Genomic DNA, 20,186 nt, shown 5'->3' on the forward strand with positions numbered 1-20,186 from the left:
ATGTTCCATGTGCACCAGAGAAGAATGTGTATTCTGTTGCTTCGGGATGAAATGTTCTGAATATATCTGTGATGTCCAACTGGTCCACTGTGTCATTTAAGGCCTTTATTTCCTTGTTGATCTTTTGCTTGGATGATCTGTCCATTTCAGTGAGGGGAGTGTTAAAGTCCCCTACTATTATTGTATTATTGTTCATGTGTTTCTTTGATTTTGTTATTAATTGGTTTATATAGTTGGCTGCTCCCACATTAGGGGCATAGATATTTAAAATTGTTGATGTTCTTGTTGGACAGAAACTTTGAGTATGATATAGTGTCCTTCCTCATCTCTTATTATAGTCTTTGGCTTAAAATCTAATTGATATGATATAAGGATTGCCACTCCTGCTTTCTTCTGATGTCCGTTATCATGGTAAATAGTTTTCCACCCCCTCACTTTAAATCTGGAGGTGTCTTCGTATCTGAAATGAGTTTCTTGGAGGCAACATATAGATGGGTTTTGTTTTTTTATCCATTCTGATACCCTGTGTCTTTTGATTAGGGCATTTAGCCCATTAACATTCAGGGTAACTATTGAGAGATATGAATTTAGTGCCATTGTATTGCCTGTAAGGTGACTTTTACTGTATATTGTCTCTGGTCCTTTCTGATCTACTACTTTTAGGCTCTCTCTTTGCTTAGACGACCTCTTTCAATATTTCCTGTAGAGCTGGTTTGGTGTTTGCAAATTCTTTCAGTTTTTGTTTGTCCTGGAAGCTTTTTATCTCTCCTTCTATTTTCAATGATAGCCTAGCTGGATATAGTATTCTTGGCTGCATGTTTTTCTCATTTAGTGCTCTGAATATATCATGCCAGTTCTTTCTGGCCTGCCAGGTCTCTGTGGATAATCTGCTGCCAATCTAATATTTTTACCATTGTATGTTACAGACTTCTTTTCCTGGGCTGCTTCCAGGATTTTCTCTTTGTCACTAAGACTTGTAAATTTAACTATTAGGTGCGGGGTGTGGACCTATTCTTGTTGATTTTGAGGTGGGTTGTCTGCACCTCCTGGATTTTGATGCTTGTTCCCTTTGCCATATTAGGAAAATTCTCCCCAATAATTCTCTCCAGTATACCTTCTGCTCCCCTCTCTCTTTCTTCTTCTTCTGGAATCCCAATTATTCTAATGTTGTTTCTTCTTATGGTGTCACTTATCTCTCGAATTCTCCCCTCGTGGTCCAGTAGCTGTTTGTCCCTCTTTTCTTCAGCTTCATTATTCTCTGTCATTTGGTCTTCTATATCACTAATTCTTTCTTCTGCCTCATTTAGCCTAGCAGTGAGAGCCTCCATTTTTTATTGTAACTCATTAATAGCTTTTTTTTTTTATTTCAACTTGGTTAGATTTTAGTTCTTTTATTTCTCCAGAAAGGGCTTTTAAATCTCCTGAGAGGGTTTCTCTAGTATCTTCCATGCCTTTTTCGAGCCCGGCTAGAACCTTGAGAATCGTCATTCTGAATTCTATATCTAACTTATTACCAATGTCTGTATTGATTAGGTCCCTAGCCTTCAATACTGCCTCTTGCTCTTTTTTTTTTGTGGTGAATTTTTCCGCCTTGTCATTTTGTCCAGGTAAGAGTATATGAAGGAGCAAGTAAAATACTAAAAGGGTGGCAAAGACCCCAGGAAAATACGCTCTAACCAAATCAGAAGAGACCACAAATCATGGGGGGGGAGAAAGGAGATAAAAAGAGGTTCAGAAATAAAAAAAAGAAACAATTAAAAAAAATGAATAAAGAAAAAATATAAAAAAGATGAAAATATATATATTAGATAAACTAGTTAAAAAACGTTAAAAAAGAAAAGGGTAAAAGTTAAAAAAATTTAGCAGAAGAAGAAAAAAAAATTTTTTTAAACCACAAATTAAATTAACTGCAAGACTAATGAATCATGGGGAGAAAGCCATGAGTTCAGTACTTTGCTCTCTCCTCCTCTGGAATTCCCCTGCTCTCCTTGGTATTGAACCTGCATTCCTTGGTAGGTGAACTTGGTCCTGGCTGGATTTCTTGTTGATCTTCTGGGGGAGGGGCCTGTTGTAGTGATTCTCAAGTGTCTTTGCACCAGGCAGAGTTGCACCACCCTTACCAGGGGCCGGGCTGAGTAGTCCGCTTGGGTTCACTTTCGGGAGCTTTTGTTCCCTGAGCACTTTCTGCAGTGTTCCAGAGGACGGGAATGAAAATGGTGGTCTCCCAGTCTCTGGCCCAGAGGAGCCGAGAGCTCGGGGCCCCACTCCTCAGTGCGCCCTCAGAGAATAGCGCCCAATCACTCCCGTCTCCCTGGCCTTTGGCCGCGCTCCGAGCTCACCCAGGCTGCAACCGGTTCAAGGTAACCCCGAGCTGAGAGCTCACTCCTCGGCTCTGTCTCTGTAGCCAGCTTCCCCACTCTAGTACCTGCGAGTTCTGCGACACTCAGACACCCCCGATCCTTCTGTGATCCTGCAGGACCTGGGGCCACGCTGACCCCACGTGGGCTTCTCCCCCATTTAGCCTCTGGAGCAATGTCCCTCAGCAGAACAGGCTTTTAAAAGTCCCAATTTTCTGCTCCATTGCTCCGCCACTTGCCGAGAGCCGGCCCCTCCCGCCCCCCAGGTCTATCTTCCCATCGCTTTGGATTCACTTCTCCGCCAGTCCTACCTTTCAGAAAGTGGTTGATTTTCTGTTTCTAGAATTGCTGTTCTTCTTCTCTTTGATCTCCCATTGGATTTGTAGGTGTTTGCAGTGTTTAGATAAACTATCTAGCTGATCTCCTGCTACCTGATGTAGCCTCCGCCTGCTACTTCTCCACCATCTTGACTCCTCCCCCTGAAGTCTGTTGTTTTTCTACAAGATACAGTTTCTTGTCTTTTAACAGGCACATACTTGGTTGAAATTGAGGTGTAAACTCTTTTTCTTTCAAAGAAGCTCCCTCCTCAGTTCAAATCTGTTCGTTTTTAATGGATATTCTTGGATTCTGTTCCATCATGAATAGTTCAGGCGTGAGCTAGAGATGTGAGCAAACAGAACTTGGAGGTTCCCTCCCTGACTGGTTCCCATCTGAAAATACTCCCCCATCTTTCTACAGTGGGTGTGATTTCCCTAGATCCAGTCCTCTGGCTACCCATGTCACAAAGACAGATTTTTCCACAAACACTCCCACCAACGCTCTTCACCAACCACACTGCCCCCTCCCATCACCTCCTCTTCCACTCTGCACCTTGTCTTCTCAGCATTAAAATCATTTCTATTGACAGAGAAATGTATTAACACATAAAAAGTTTTATTTGTACGGAACTCTACTCAGGTGAGGTTTGCCAACATTCCATTTCTTAAATACTTCTTTATCATTTCTACCAATACCTCTTGACTTTTGATCTTCCTCTCATCTTGATGCCTTCTCTAGTGCTGCTTTGGTTATTCAGATCCTACTATCTAAATTATAACTCCAGTCCCACCTTGAAACTTGCTGCCATTCTGTTCCAAGTTAGCACTGTGTCCTTTGAGTAATGTTTTGTTTTGTTTTGTTTCTAGAATTTCAGCAGTTCCATCACATACAATATCTTGGGCAGTTCTTTACCTTTTGAGATAAAGGGGGTTTCTTTTCCCTCATAATTGGCCTAAACTCCATGACCACAAGAAATATGTCGTATGCAGTTATTTTTTTCCTCCATAATAATTAAAGGCAGATAGATAAAGATTAAATCCAAAATTTCCTACTTATTTACTATCTATTTCTCTAATTTCAGTATCCTAATTTCTAAAATAGATTTTACAATGCCTGATTTATGGGGCTATGTTAGGATAAATAAAATTATTTCCCTAGTACAAATACTCTATTATTCTTTATGAATGTTTTTATACCTTCTTTTTTCCTCAAATTTCCAATGCCTCTGTCCCTTTTTCATTTTCACTGAATGAATTTTTGCTTCTGATTTCACTGAGAAAACTGTGAAATCAGTAGCAGTGAAAAAGAAAGTCCCACACATTCCCACCAACTAATCTACATTTATACCTACATATATGCCCATTTTCCATGTCTTTCCTCTTGGGAAATGTCAGCACTGCCATAAAAGGCAGTTCCTTCACTTGGGTACTTGATGACATTTTTTTACTCAAAAACATTGTTCCTGCAATTATTCCCTTTCACTCCTTGTCATCAGTGTTCCATCCCAACTCAGTCATCCTACGAACATGGAAACATGCAGCGATGACCTCCATCCTTAAAACAAAATGAACTTTTTCTCTTGACCTCATACCCTTTCCATTGTCGTATCCCCTATTAACAATCCTCAAAAGTTGTTTGGAATCACTCTCTACCTTTCTTTGTCCCCCATTTTCTGCTAGATCAATATGCTCAGGCATTTCTATCTATCAACTGATGAGAACATTTCTTGTTAAGAGCTTCATTTTGACAAATCCAATGACCAGTTAACACTCCTCATTCTTCACTTTTCTCACTAGCTTCCAGGATTCTATTTTCCATTGATTCTCCATTTATTTCACTGGCCATTCTTTTTCAATCTCCCAGATTCAGTTCTTATGATACTTTTCTGCATTCATTGTCTAGCTGATCTCATATTATTCCATTGCTTTAAATACTATCTACATATTGATAACTCGAAAATGAATATCTTCATCCTAGATCTCTTCTCCAGATTGCAGATTTAAATAACCTTGTCTACTGGTTATTTTCACTTGGATAATTAATAGTTATTTCAAACCAACTTATGCAAAACTGAACTCCTAACCATATCTCTCAAGCCACCTCTTTCCATAGTCTTCCCATCTCAGTAGATAATTACTCCCTCTGTTTCAGATGCTTGTGTCAAATATTGTACTCTGTCCTTGACTCCTGTTTCTCTTTTTCCCTGTATGTAATACATCAGGAAATTTTTTAGGCTCTTCTAAATACATTTACAACCTAACTGCTTATCATCTCCAACACTAGCTTACTAGCCTAAACCACCGTAATCCCTCAAGTGGCAATATTATTTTAGTAACCTCCAAACTGCTTTTCTTACTTCCATTCTTTTTTTTTTAAAGATTTTATTTATTTATTTATTTGACAGAGAGAGATTACAAGTAGGCAGAGAGGCAGGTAGAAAGAGAAGGAGGAGGAAGCAGGCTCCCTGCTGAGCAGAGAGCCCGATGCGGGACTCAATCCCAGGACCTGAGATCATGACCTGAGCCGAAAGCAGCGGCTTAACCCACTGAGCCACCCAGGCGCCCCTCTTACTTCCATTCTTTAGCTCCTGCTACACTGGTCTCCTTATCCTTCTCAAAAATGACAAGCATGCTTCTGCTTCAGGGCCTTACACTGGCTCTTTTCTCTTCTAGCAGTTCTCCTCCTCAAGATATCCTGTGGCTTTATTCCCTTGCTTCTACTCTCTGGTCAAATGTCACCTTCTAAAAATTTTCTCTGATCTCACCATATAAAATAGCAACCATACCTTCATTAACTAGTCCTCTTACCCTGCTTTATTGATAACACTTCATAGCACTTATCACTATCTGAACTCTCATATAGTTGTTTCTCTTCTTCTCCCTCCCTCTCTCCCTCTCTCCCCCCAACATACACTTGGAGACAGGGATTTTGTTCTGTGTTGCTTCACTGCTGTATTCCCAGGGCCTAAAACAATGCCTGACATACAATAAGCACTCAGCAATTATTATTTTATTAAACAGATGGATGAATACAAATTGAGGTCCTATCACAGTACCTGGAGTACAGTTAGCACTTAATATATCCTAGATTTTATTACCAGGTACTTGATAAAGATGTGTTGAATAAATAAATGAGTTTCTTCAAAAGTAGCTGAAAGAATGTTATCAGTATTGAGCCAAAACCATGATCTGCCTCTTGATCTTGTGTCTCATCTCCTGATTACTTCGTTAGATTCTCCATCCAGACACTAGGTGCCCAGGGTTCAGAAACCCATTGCATCATCCTTGTGAAAGATCCCATTAAGGTAATCTTACCCTCAAACACACAGGCCTGGCTGGTCCTGAAGACAGAAGACTGGGTCAGGACAACATGGCTTCTCTGAACTTAAACATTAGAAGCATTTTTATTCCCTCTGTTTTCCTTAGACCCATGCACTGCAAACAAGACTGGTTCCTGTCAGTAGGGGTCCAGAGTTTATGATTTTTAATATTTAGAAGAAACTAAAAGTAATAATGGAGACTATTGTTGAGTAAGACAAAGCAGCATCTACATCCTCCTTGTAGTTTCTCTAGTCAGAGTTAGCTATTTCCTTGGTTAAATTTTTTTGATTCACATACTTTAAACTAGAGGAAATGTTAAAAAGGCATTTATGGGAAGGTTGATGGGGTCTCACACAAAACCCAAAGACAGGCTGAACCCACCCTCCTCTGGGAGGGGGGAGGTCCAGGACCCTTTTTACCAGTATTCTGCCATTAGATTGACACATGTCAGCTCCAAGCCTAGAAATCATTTGATTGGGTCAGCTGATTTTGAGATACACAGGCTTAACCAACTGTTCCAGCCAATTGGCTGGAGGAGGTGGGGGTGGTTCCTATAAGAGAAACATGGTACTAGGAGTAGAAAAGTTGTAGTTTTCAGAGAATGAAGAATAACTAGACAAATATCCTGGAAAGGGTCTCAAACACATAAGAGAAAGTAGAGGGAAATTTAGAGGAGCTGCTTGATGGGCAACATACACATACAAAAGAAAAATGTTTTGCTGCCTCAGTCATCTGATCTAACAACAAAAAAAAATATTGATTTTTCCCAGGAGCTCCTTCAGCCTTGAGCATATGCAACAGCTGTGCATGCATCGTTACAACTCTCATCAAGCAGGGGGAAAGTGCATCAGGAAGCCAAAGAATCAATTTCCTACCTCACCATGTGGTCTTAGGCTTATGATTTAACTTTTTTTTTTTTCGCTTAAATTTCCTCATCTATAAAATGGGAAGAATACTATTTCCCACACAGGGTAAGGATGAAGTAGTGTAGTATGGAAGTCAAGAGAACAGACCTGAAGTCCAAGCAACTGTTGAACCTGAAGTCCAAAAACCTCACCTTCTCAGAGCTGCACACTCTGCATCTCTAAAACAAGGACAGGTGTATCTGCCGTGGACTTTGGCAGCACGAAATAATTTATAAAAGAACAACACATAAGGCCTTATAGTTCAAGGGCTTAAAACTGTAGCTAAAAACTTTTTAAGTAAGTAATGGTACTTTGAAAAATATAAAACACCTGTGGGTGCACACTGTGGTTTTTGATATTGTCACTATTACTATTATCATGGCTTCACCACTGATTCAAGGAAGCACAGTAGGAACAAGAATAAGGAAAGTACAACTTCAAAGTATGTTCTTAGCCTTCCTTCTTCAAAAGACTCTTCCTTGCTACCAAGTAAAATAAAAATACTTTGCCTTGCTGGATAAAGTCATCTCCAGCCTCATTTCTTGCATTCTCTCCCCCCTGTTCCTGTTGCTTCCCTTGCTGTATTTAATAACCCAAGCTCACCAGCTTTGGGTCAGTCCCCAAATACACATGTGACTTAAAAGTCCCTGAGACTTTATTTGAGTCACTTTCTTCTCTTGGAAAAACCCTTTGATTAAGCTCTACCCATTGAAATTCTTTTAAATCCTATGTAACTTCCTAGACCTTTATTGCGGGGACTACCATTGCCACCTTCTGAGTTATTCATTCACTCCTTCAAATTTTCCTGTACCTTCATTCATAATTAGCCCTTGTTTATATTTAGTTGTTTATATAAACCAGCCTCTCACCCCGTTAAAAGCCCCTATAGGGCAAGGGACAGCTCATTGTTTGGTAATCCCTGCTAGCTATCCCAGTAACTGACCTATGGTAGAATACAGAGTTGTTGGAAGTGGAAGGAAGGAAGCAAGGCGGGAAGACAGTGTGCTGGAAAGGTTCCCCTGTGGAGCTCCCATGTGAGATCCTGACAAGCATTAGCACTGGGTTCCAGTCAACTGGGCTACCCAGCCTAGCAAGAGTACCCAGAAATGAAAAGATAAACTTCTGATTATAAACCTCAGGAAGGTTTTCACCCTTTCCATGCTGGCAATCATGGAATCCCAGAAAATCTAAACCCTTAAGAGACCTAGTGATAATTTAACTCAGTATCTCCATAGTAAACCTAAAGAAACTGAGGCCCAGGGAGCTTTAACCACCAGCCCCACAAAGGCATTAAACAAGGGAACAGCAGACCTGAGGCTAGGATCAGGGCCCCTCTATGCCTGCCATGTCCAGACCATCCTTCCTTAGCTTCCGTCTGCCATTCCAGGGCTTTACCTGGTTTCCATTTTCCTGGGCTTGACCCCTGGCTTGTCCCCAGTCCCTTGCTGGCCCAACCCAGTACTACAGTGGCTCATTCTAGGGGCTTGTTACTTTGAATTTAAACAAGGAGACAGGAGTAGTACACAGTCCAAACTGAAGCAGCCAGCAAAAGGGCTAATTGAGCCCAAAAAGTTAGAGAGAATCACAGTCCATACACCCACCTACACCTTTGACACCAGCTGCAAGTTTTGGGGTTCCCAAGACCACCCTTGGGGTTGTTGACTCACTAGCAGGACCCAGAACACACTGTATGCTATTAGACTCATAGTTATGGTTTATGACAAGGAGAAGATACAGAGTAAAATCAGTCAAGGGAGGATATTCATGAGGCAGCTTCCAAGAAAGTTCCAGATGTAGTTTCTACTGTCTTACACCCCTAGAACTGGGAATCATGTTACTTTCCCAGCATCAATGTGTGAAAACACATGCAGAATATTTGCCAAACAGGGATGCTCCCGTCATGCTTTGTGTGCTGAGTTTTCACTGGGCTTTCATCATGTAGACACAGCCATCTGCCCACATGGTTAATCTCAGTCTCCAGCCACTCTGCATGTTGAGCTGATACTACATGACACAAAGCTCCCACAGTAAATCGCATTGTTAGACTATCTAGCATGACCCAACAAAAACACTCTCAGGCATGACTTTCTGTGGCCTTGGAAGTTACTTCCCAGAAGTAGAGGGAGAAAGGAAGACCTCTTTCAGGCAAGGTTAAAATCTTCACTATCACACAGATTCTCTTCCTGACCTCTTTGCCCTCACTTCAGCAAAGCATTTTGGGAAATTCATGAGCTTTGGAGCCAGATAGGCCTGTGCAGGCTTTATCATTTACATCCCCATGACTTCAGCCAGGCACTGATACCTATAAGCCTAAGTGTTTCCCTTTGGAAAATGGAGATAAAATACCTATCACTTGCAGTGTTTGTAAGGATCAGAGTTAATGCTTTTAACATACCTCCTATAATTCTCACATGTAGGAGGTACCAAATAAATGAGAGCTGGCATTAATACCTTCTGTTCTGCAGTTCTTTCTTTATCCTTTTCTCTCTTGTGATCTCTCTCCCTCTTTCTTTCTCACTCTCTCTCTCGTGATCTCTCTCATTCTCCCGTGTCCTGTTTCCTTTTCCAACCTTTCATCCTCTCTCAAAATAGGAGGATGTCACTTAGTGTGCTGTGAGTAAGAAAATGCCCAACTCAGAAGAACCAAATCTTGCAGCAGCCTTGGGATATGCTGCCCCCTAAAGACAGCCCCTGAAGGTCTATGTTGGACAGAACCGGCTGTCCCAGGCTGGGATGAACAAGAGCTAACACATTGTAATAACTTAGCTCCACTCCAGATCTGGTGTAAATTGAAGATGAAAATGTGTTTTCCAAAAATACACGGGCTGCTACAGATATCTGGGCCTGTTTCACCTTTGGTTATACAATAGTCTTGCCTGGGCTTCTCTTCTGGGTTCACAGGGATGGCTGGGCTCACATTGCAGGAAATGTTCAGAAGAAAAGCTCTGTGAGTAGCAGCCAGCACACTTACTGCACAGAGAAAGAAGCTAAAGCACCCAAGAGTAACCTTGACCCTGTTCTAAAGGCAGGTCTTAGACCACGGAACTCATACCCTCCTGAGCTGTTCTCATGCATCTTTCAGAAGCTCCTCTGATGCTGCCTGGAATTGTTCCAGGATTTAGGAAAGGTAAAACTTCTCCAGACTCCTATTCTGTGATTCAGATCAACCTGTGTACACTTTTCCTTCAGAATACTTTTCCTACATAGCTATAATCATAACGAAGGAAACTCGAAGAAGTCCTGGTCCGGGACCTCTGTTTTCAGACTGTTAAAGACCTGCGTCACACGTGTGCTGTTTCCTTCCCTGCACTGCTTCCCACAAACACTTGGAATGGTCAGTGGTAAGGAGCCTGTATATTTTCTGCATGAGAATCTCATGACAAGCCTATAATGGATTCCCAGGCAGTAAGAGCTGGGTGAGACATTTAAACACTGGTGCACTGCCTTTATTTTACCTGCAAGCTCTAGAGAGAGAAAACCACTTCTCCAAAGTCACAGATGTTCTTAGTGAGCTGAGTAGGTGACTCCCTAATCTTGGGTAATGAGTGAAGATTGAACTGAACTAAACAAAGATTTTGCTTTCCATGACTCCTGGCTATTCTTATACCTGGCCTCTCTTATTTGGCTTGAAATGATATTTCCCCTGTGAACATTCCTTCCTTCCTTTCCCTTATTTGTCATACTCCCTCCTCTGCCTTTTCTAAATCAGGTATCATTACCTTTTTCAATCTTGATATTTTTAAAATTATCAGGTCAGAGGAATAGTGTTCTCTTCCTTAGTTCATTAAAGCAACAGATATTTATTAGGTCATTCCTACACACAAACTAGTCTAGGCTATCTAAATACTGGAAAGGACAAAACAGACAAAAATCCCCACCCTCATATAATTTATATTTTAGTAATAGGAAACAAATACATAGGAAAATAAAAAATAGTGTATGTGTGTATATATATATATATCTCAGATGGTGATAAATGTTTTGGAGAAAAAAAAATGTAAGGAAGAATGATAAAGAATATTGAGGCATAGGGGGCTTGCTGTTTAGGGTGGTTGGGGAAGTCCCTAGTGAAAAGACAACATCTGAGCAAGAACTAGGGGAGGTGATCAAGGGAGCCCAGTAGGTATTAGGACAGACGTAACAGCAGGTTGTTGGGCTCTAGGGGGGCATGCTGGGAGTGCCCTAAGAACAATGGGGCAACTATGGCTGGAGCAGAGTGAGCACAAGAAGAAGGGACTTAGGTGATCAGAGAAGAGAGGAGGGTCCAGAAAGTATAGGATCTTCTGTTGTAACTGCAGACTAACAAGACATACAAACAGAAAGGAAGTTCAGTTACTTTGACTTTTACTCTGAGCATATAGGAAGCCTCTGGAGACTTTTGAGTGTAGTCATGAAATCACTTGATTTATGTTTTTAAGAACAAGCATGGCTACTCTTTTAAGAATAGACTCGAAGGAGCCGTAGTAGAAAAGCAATCAGCTTGGTTTTTATTGCAACAAGCCAGTTGAAAGATGATGGTGTTTCAGACCAGCATGTATCAGTGGTGAGAAGTGCTCAGACTCTGTATATATTGAGGCAGAGAAGAGGTGGTATTTCTTGATTTCCTGTATATGATCAGATACGGGGTAAAACAAAGACAGAAAATCAAAGGCAAATGAGAATGACACAAAGGAATTGGAGTTGCAATTTGGAAACAAATTATGATTAATCTCTTTATGCCTCAGTTTTCTCATCTGCCAAATGGGTAAACTAATTGAAATGATAAGTTTGTAGAAGTTAAATGAGCTGTTAAAACCAAAATGCTTGGGATTTTTCCTGGTCATAATAAGCAAATGTTAGCTACTATTCTCTTGATTCTCCTCTTTTTCCTGCTTCTTCTTTTAGAGAATCAAGCATAGTCTCTGATATGATCTTGTGGGGGGGGGGGGGTTTTGGTCATCTGTTTCCTTCACCAAAATGTAAGCTTCATGAGGACAAAGATCTCATATGTCAAGTTCATTCTGTATTGTCAACTTCTACAACAGTTTCAACCTTAACATATGCTTGATAAATATTTATAAGTAGAAGTGTGAAAAGACAAAACACTTGGACTGCCTGGATTTCTCATGATGTTTTTGTTTGGCATATGTACTGTTGGTTTCATACACTCATACTTGTCTGTTTGATGTTTAGAAAATTTGGTTCCTGACATTAAGGAGAGCCTTAAAAGGTAGACCACACATAAGTTAGTGCGCTCTGAAAAGTCTCTTTGTGCTATGGCTTGAAGAAAGGAAAAGTTCTACCTAAATACAACCATCAGCAGGAGCTCTGAGATTCTGGGCACCACAGTCCATGAAGCTCCTTCTGAAGCTGAAGTGAATGCACCTGGTTGTTCTTTAATTAGCAGAGCCATCGCTCTGCCTCCACCCCCTGGTTCTGCTGTCAAGATGTCACACATTTCTGAGCTGGCTTTCCATCCCAAGATGGAAAGATTTAGCTTGCTGTGCATGGCTGGAAGAGGCAGGAAAAGGGCAAGGAGCCAATTAGATTGAAATGGAATCTGGTCTTTGGAGGCCCCTTGTCAGGTTGAAGAGTATTGGATGTTCCCAAAGATGACAGATGCTTCTTTATTTGGGCTGATCTTTGGGGTTAGAGGTCATTTGTAAATAAGATTTGCTCCATTTGGTATGGCAAGTTCTATTCTCTGTGCCTTATTTTTTTTTTCAGTCCCTGAGTCTTTTCTCTGTGGTTTGACATGCTCACCGCCAGCAGAAAGGCCATTTGGTCTGGAATGAATATTTCAGATCTTTGGGAGCAGCTGAAGTAGCAACCAGCAGTTAGATAGGTTCCCTTAGGGCCCAATGATCAGTTCAAATATTGCTAAAAAGAATAGAATGGAAAGAAAGAAGGTAGAACAACTGGTATGATGAAGGAAGGATGGAAGGGGAGAGGAAACAAATATTAGCAAAGTCTCAAAGATTATTTTTTCTTATTTAGCTGAGAGGAGAGGAAATATGCTAAACACTTTTAGTCTTTATTTTGTTGGTCTAAGTAATCTTTGTATAGATGATATTCCATGAATGTAATTTCCAAATAAATAAAAACCCATTCTGAATACAGACACAAATGTTAATCCAAATCAGGGAATTTTAACTCAGGTCAGTGGACTCACAAGTATCCATGAAATGCCTGAAATATGCTTTTTAAATATATTTAGTTGACAACCACCTGTAAGGAAAGCCCTTAATATGGCACAGTCTTTGTTCTAACATTTTAGAAGTTTTATCTCATGTAATCCCCACAACCCTAGGAGGTAAATATTATTACTATCACCATACAAGTTCTGAGATACTAAGATACCAAGATAAGTAGGACTTAACAACTAGTAAGTCGCAGAGCTAGGGTTTGAACTCAGGTAGTTTGGATCTATTGAATATACAGTGTAATGATAGGTCAAGGAAAGGACATGGATATAGATTGTTGCTGTTTTTTGTTTTGTTTTGTTTTGCTTTGCTTTATAAAAGAGGGTATATTGAAAAGAATCAGAACATCTCATAGAATTCAAAGGCAAAGAGAGAAGCTAGCCTCATGAGGCATTAGAACCAGAGAATGCTAAGACATAAGGAGCCTTTGCAACAATCTATCTGGTCTCTTAGCTTTTCTTTGTGTTTTCTCTGCAAAACTGGCCTATGAACCCACTCATCAACTGAATGTGGCCCATCATAGCTGACAAACACATAACCTCAGCTTCTGGCTCTCACCTTTACCTCTCATCTGTGGCTCCATGGATAAATAATGATTGGCCTAAGTTGATGGGGTTTAAAAGTTTAACTTCTAGAAACTTCATTGGATATCGTGAGTTGCACTTCAGCAACCTGTTCAGAACTGTGCATTCCATGTTTCTTCCTTCATGCCACCATACTCATGGCAATGAACCTGAGCCTTGGGGAAGACAAAAGTGTGGGCTTGAACCCAGAGATGATAATGTTGAAGATCTAGCAGAACCCATTCTATATCTTGAAACCTTATTTTCCCTTTTAATAAAATCAATATTATAAATCAGGTCAGCATCACCATAATTACCTATCAATGCTCATTGCTCAGGAAATGATAACATCTGAGAGAAAACAGACTATCCCACCCCAGCATACTCCACTTTGGCACATGGATTATTTCAAAATGAAGACAGGGCCGATCAGACTGAGAAAGAGCTTTTTACCTCCCCTTTAACTGCCTAAAAGAATTCAGACAGGGCGCCTGGGTGGCTCAGTTGGTTGAGTGACTGCCTTCAGCTCAGGTCATGATCCCGGACTTCATCGGGCTTCCAGCTCTTTGGGGAGTCTGCTTCTCCCTCTGATCTTCTCTCTCACGTACTCTCTCTCACTCATTCTCTTTCAAATAAATAAATAAATAAATAATTTTTTTAAAAAAGAGTTTAGACAGGGGTCTGTACGAGGAAGAGAGCTTTATATCGTAGGCTTATGTGCATGGCATAGTAAATATTTGTTTATAAAACAATTGCTCTTCACATCTTCCTACGAATTATCTTTCTTCCCTTTGAAGTCTCAAATCCCTACCTCTTCTCCTTAGTTAGAGTGGTAGGTAAGTCTCAGTTACCTGATATTAGGGTCACATATTTTTATGGGGCTCCCACACATACAAAGTTTGTTTTTCTTGTTATCCTGTCTTTATCAATTTAATTATTAGATTAACCAAAGAACCTAGAAGAGAAAAAGAGACAAGATTTCCACCCTTACACATTCCATAAGGACAGAGCACCATTATTCATGAATTCCTAGGTGTTCTGATGAATCCTGACCTGTGATTCAAGAGAGTGATGTGTGTACATTGTCCCCAACTTAAGTAAGCCCAAGTAACAATATTCTACTTATTTTGTTTTAATCATAAGTAACACAGCACACACACATACACACTCACACCTTGGCAGCCACAACTTGTATTAAAATTGGCCTACTCACTATAGCCAATGTAGACCCTCATGTCAGTTACCATCTGAGTGACTTAACATCAAGAATAATAAGAAAAGACAACGGGCTGAGTCATGAGATGGAATAAGTTTTGATTGCAAAAACATATGGTTTATGACCAAACATGCAAAACATATGGTTCTTCATCAAAGCTACTATCCTGACCAAGGCAACATCTCTCTTTGAAAAGCTGACAACAGATGTGGTGAAGCATCAAAGAAATTTTCAGCATAAGTAAAGGATAGTTTGAGCTCTTCAGGAAGAAGAAACTATAAACCCAAGGAAAAGTTACATATGCAAAAAAGAAGCAAGGCAAGAATCTTTCAGAGAGTTCAAGAGTTGAAACTACTGATGTAGGATACTAGCAATTGCATGGTATTTTACATCAAAATAAGGATAAAGATTTTCTGGATCCATTGCACAGGTTTTCAGTCATATTGACTCATAAGAAAAGTTTAGGAGTGTTGATTTTCTTTATTTTTATTATGTTATGTTTGTCACCATTGTCATCATTAGTTTTTGATGTAGTGTTCCACAATTCATTATTTGCATATAACACCCAGTGCTCATTACAACACGTGCCCTCCTTAATACCCATCACGGAACTAACCCATCCCCTGACTCCCCTCCCCTCTGAAATCCTCAGATTGTTTTCTAAGTCCATAGTCCCTCATGGTTCATATGTTCCTCTGACTCCGCCTCTTCAGTTTCCCCTTCCTTCCCCTAATGTTCTACATGCTATTACTTATGTTCCACATATGAGTGAAACCATATGATAAGTCTGCTTGACTTATTTCACTTAGCATAATCCCCCCCAGTTCCATCCATGTTGATGCAAATGGTGGGTATTCATCCATTCTGATGGCTGAGCAATATTTCATTGTATATATGAACCATATCTTTTTTTTATCCATTTGTCTGTTGAAGGGCATCTCAGCTCCTTCCACAGTTTGGCTATTGTGGACATTGCTGCTGCAAACGTTGGGGTGCATGTGGCCCTTTTCACTACATCTGTATCTTTCAGGTAAATACCCCTTAGTACAATTGCTGGGTCATAGGGTAGCTCTATTTTTAACTTATTGAGGAACCTCCATACTGTTTTCCAAAGTGGCTGTACCAACTTGCATTCCTACCAACAGTGTAAAGGGTTTGCCTTTCTCCACATCGTCTCCAACATTTGTTGTTTTCTGCCTTGTTAATTTTTGTAATTCAAACTGGTATAAGGTGCTATCTCAATATGGTTTTGATTTGAATTTCCCTCATGGCTAAAGATGTTGAACATTTTTTCATATGTCTGTTAGCCATTGATATGTCTTCTTTGGAGAAGTGTCTGTTCATGTCTTCTGCCCATTTTTTGACTTGATTATTTGTTTTTGGGTGTTGAGTTTGAGAAGTTCTTTACAGGTCTTGGATACCCTTTATCTGAAGTGTCATGTGCAAATATCTTCTCCCATTCTGTGAGTTGCCTCTTAGTTTTGTTGACTGTTTCCTTTGCTATGCAGAAACTTTTTATCTTGAATAAGTCCCAATAGTTCATTTTTGCTTTTGTTTCCCTTCCCTTTGGAGACATGTCATGAAAGAAGTTGATATGGTCAATGTCGAAGAAGTGACTGCCTGTGTTCTTCTCTAAGATTTTGATGGATTCCTGTCAGACATTGAGGTCTTTCATCCATTTAGAGTTTATCTTTTTGGTATGGTGTAAAAGAATGGTCGAGTTTCATTCTTCTGTATATAGCTGCCCAATTTTCCCAGCACCATTTATTGAAGAGACTGTCTTTTTTCCATTGGATATTTTTTCCTGATTTGTCAAAGTTTAGTTGACCATAGAGTTCAGAGCCTGGGCTCTCTGTTCTGTTCCACTGATCTATGTGTCTGTTTTTGTGCCAGTACCATGCTGTCTTGGTGATCATAGCTTTGTAATGTAGTTTGAAACCAGTTTTTCAATATATTTTGAAACTTGATGTCCCCAGCTTTGTTTTTGCTTTTTCAACATTTCCTAAGTGATTCAGGGTCTTTTCTGGTTCCATACAAATTTTAGGGTTATTTGTGCTAGCCCTTTGAAAAATGCCATTGGTATTTTTTAAATTTATTTTTTATTTATTTTCAGCATAACAGTATTCTTTTTTTTTTCACCACACCCAGTGCTCCATGCAATTCATGCCCTCTTTAATACCCACCACCTGGTACCCCAACCTCCCAGCCCCCTGCCACTTCAAACCCCTCAGATTGTTTTTCAGAGTCCATAGTCTCTCGTGGTTCACCTCCTCTTCTAATTTCCCCTAACACCCTTCTCCTCTCTAACTCCCCATGTTCTCCATGCTATTTGTTATGCTCCATAAATAAGTGAAACTATATGATAATTGACTCTCTCTGCTTGACTTATTTCACTCAGCATAATCTCTTCCAGTCCTGTCCATGTTGCTACAAAAGCTGGGTATTCATCCTTTCTGATGGAGGCATAATACTCCATAGTGTATATGGACCACATCTTCCTTATCCATTCATCCATTGAAGGGCATCTTAGTTCTTTCCACAGTTTGGTGACCGTGGTCATTGCTGCTATAAACATTGGGGTACAGATGGCCCTTCTTTTCACTACATTTGTGTCTTTGGGGTAAATATCCAGTAGTGCAATGGCAGGGTCATAGGGAAGTTCTATTTTTAATTTCTTGAAGAATCTCCACACTGTTCTCCAAAGAGGCTGCACCAACTTGCATTCCCACCAACAGTGTAAGAGGGTTCCCCTTCTCCAACACATGTTGTTTCCTGTCTTGCTAATTTTGGCCATTGGTATTTTGATTTGTAAGGGCATTGAATGCATAGGTTACTCTGGGCAGCATAGACATTTCAACAATGTTTATTCTTCCAACCCATGAGCATGTAACGTTTTTCCATCTTTTTGTTTCTTCTTCAATTTCTTTCATAAGTGTTCTGTAGTTTCTATAGATCCTTTACCTTTTTGGTTAGGTTTATTCCACATTATCTTATGGGTTTTGGTGCTATTGTAAATGGAATCATTTTTCTGATTTCCCTTTCTACAGTTACATTATTAGTGTGTAGAAAAGCAACTGATTTCTGTGCATCAATTTTGTATCACGTTACTGAATTGCTGTATTAGTTCTAGTAATTTGGAGGTGGAGTCTTTTGGGTTTTCCACATCAAGTATCAGGTCATCTGCCACGAGAGAGAGTTTGACTTCTTCTTTGCCAATTTGAATACCTTTTATTTCTTTTTGTTGTCTGATTGTTGTTGGTAGGACTTCCAGTACTACGTTGAACAATAGTGGCGAGAGTAGGCATCCTTGTTGTGTTTCTGATCTTGAGAATAATATTTGTTGTGGGCTTTTTATAGATGATTTTATGAAATTGAGGATGTTCCCACTATCCCTATACTCTGAAGAGTTTTAGTCAGGAAAGGATGCTGTATTTTGTGAAATGCTTTTCCAGCATCAGTTAAGAGGATCATATGGTTCTTGTCTTTTCTTTTATTACTGTGTTCTATTACATTGATTGATTTGTAAATGTTGAACCACCCTTGCATCACAGGGATAAATCCCATCTGGTCATAATGGATAATCCTTTTAATATACTGTTGGATCCTATTGTCTAGGATCTTGAAGTATTGACTTTAATCTGAATTCAGTTCAAAGGAGCCTGAAGCAAAGAATGTTTAAGAAGCTTGTTGGAGTGATATTGGCCAGGAAAGGAAGCCAGCATTTTCATTTCAAACTCCATTGCACTCAGAATTTTGTCACTTCTTAAAGAAAAAGAAAGAAAATACAATGTAGACTTTACATTCACTATTTGATTTTTGCTTCTTAATAATGTTTATAAAAGCACATATTTGGGTGTTATTTTCCCCCTTATTTATTTTCATGATTAGTGTTGGTTTTTTATGCTATATGAAGTTTCCACAGGGTAGTAATAATTCATAACATCTGTCCAATGGAAATAAATGTTTACATTATGTCAACTAGATTTGCCAGCAGAAAACAATTAGGTTAGGAGTTACATATATTCAGGGTATATTCATGAGATAAGTAGCCAGTGCCTTGGGAGGGGTTGTAGTGCTTCACATTTGATAAGCTCTCGACCAATTTACTCCTTTTTAAAGCAGGCACTCTGCTTTAAAAAAAAAAAAAAAAAAAAAAAAAAAAAAAAAAAAACTCTGCCCTTTGGAACAAACTATTCCAAGTCCAGTAAGGGCTTGAATTTTCAAGAGGAGAGGAAACTCTGGGGGATCTAGATCCTTCTCTTCAGGAAGAGAATGTGAAAACCAAAGTCCTAAGTGGTGTCACTTAAGCCAAGTCAGCAAATCAGAGCTTACTACCAATTCCAATTTCAGCCTCAACCTCCCCTAGAAATGTAGTCTTAACTACTAAGTGAGGAATTTTCTGATGAGCATCATTGAGGTAATCTGCCATATGGATCCTCTCCATCCCCCTAAGGAGAATGTAGCAATCACCTAATAAGACCCCTGCTCTTTCCGCCTAACAGAAGGTGTCCTTGCCTAGAACCATTTTTTTTTTTTTTGGTTTTGCTATTAACTTGCTTGCCCCACCCTCCTTCCTATAATAGTCTTCCATTTTCTACAACTCCTCAGAGCTCCCCTCTACTTGCTAGATTGGATGCTGCCCAATTCGTGAATTAGAAAGCAAATTAGATCTTCAAATTTTTGTTCTTTAACAAGAGAAAAAAGAGTGAATGAACTACTCAAAAGAAGAGGATAACTAGAAAACACACATACCCTTCTGAAAGACACACTGGATCCTACCCTCCACCAAACTTATCAAATTTTAACAGTATTTCATTTTTGCTTTAGAGGTTTTTTTAAAGGTTAGACATATGAGTGAAATTTATGGTGTATCCCTCTGTAGTGCTTCTTCTACCTTCCTTCTCCAAACACAACTGTTGTCCTAAATATGATATTAATTATTCCCATACATGTTTTTCTACTATAAACAATATACAGTATTCTTTCAAGCCTTATCTAAATGGTGTTTAGGATAGAAACTCTTAATTTCCTATTCAACATTTATTTATTAGTTGACCTACTCAGTATTTACTCTTCTGTTTTATAGAACAGGTAGTATATTCTGGGTAAAAATGCACCCTACTAAAGGCCTACATCTCTCACCTTCTCTTACAGCTATAGGGACAGCCAGTGAGAAGAGACAAAGGTCATTGGGCAGGGCGTCTGGGATGACCCTTTAAAGTGACTCAGCTGACAGGTATACCATTTGCTCTTCCTTCTTTTTCCTTCCTACTTGGAACACAGCTGTTGTGGCTGAAGCTCCAATAGTGTAATGCCCAAGTTTTC

The 20,186-nt window shown here is 39.7% G+C and overlaps 1 protein-coding gene across 1 annotated transcript in view; it reads left to right on the top strand.

The window, feature by feature from the left end:
- Positions 1 to 20,186, top strand: part of ATP10B (ATPase phospholipid transporting 10B (putative)) — a 269,423-nt gene that overhangs the window by 129,807 nt on the left and 119,430 nt on the right. Inside the window, exon 3 of the mRNA XM_044230157.1 lies at positions 20,016 to 20,097. The gene's annotated coding sequence lies outside the window, so the exon portion shown is untranslated. The remainder of the gene's footprint in view (positions 1 to 20,015; positions 20,098 to 20,186) is intronic.

The sequence above is a fragment of the Neovison vison genome, chromosome 1 (genome assembly GCF_020171115.1).
Source record: "Neovison vison isolate M4711 chromosome 1, ASM_NN_V1, whole genome shotgun sequence".
In the NCBI taxonomy this organism is placed as follows: domain Eukaryota; kingdom Metazoa; phylum Chordata; class Mammalia; order Carnivora; family Mustelidae; genus Neogale; species Neogale vison.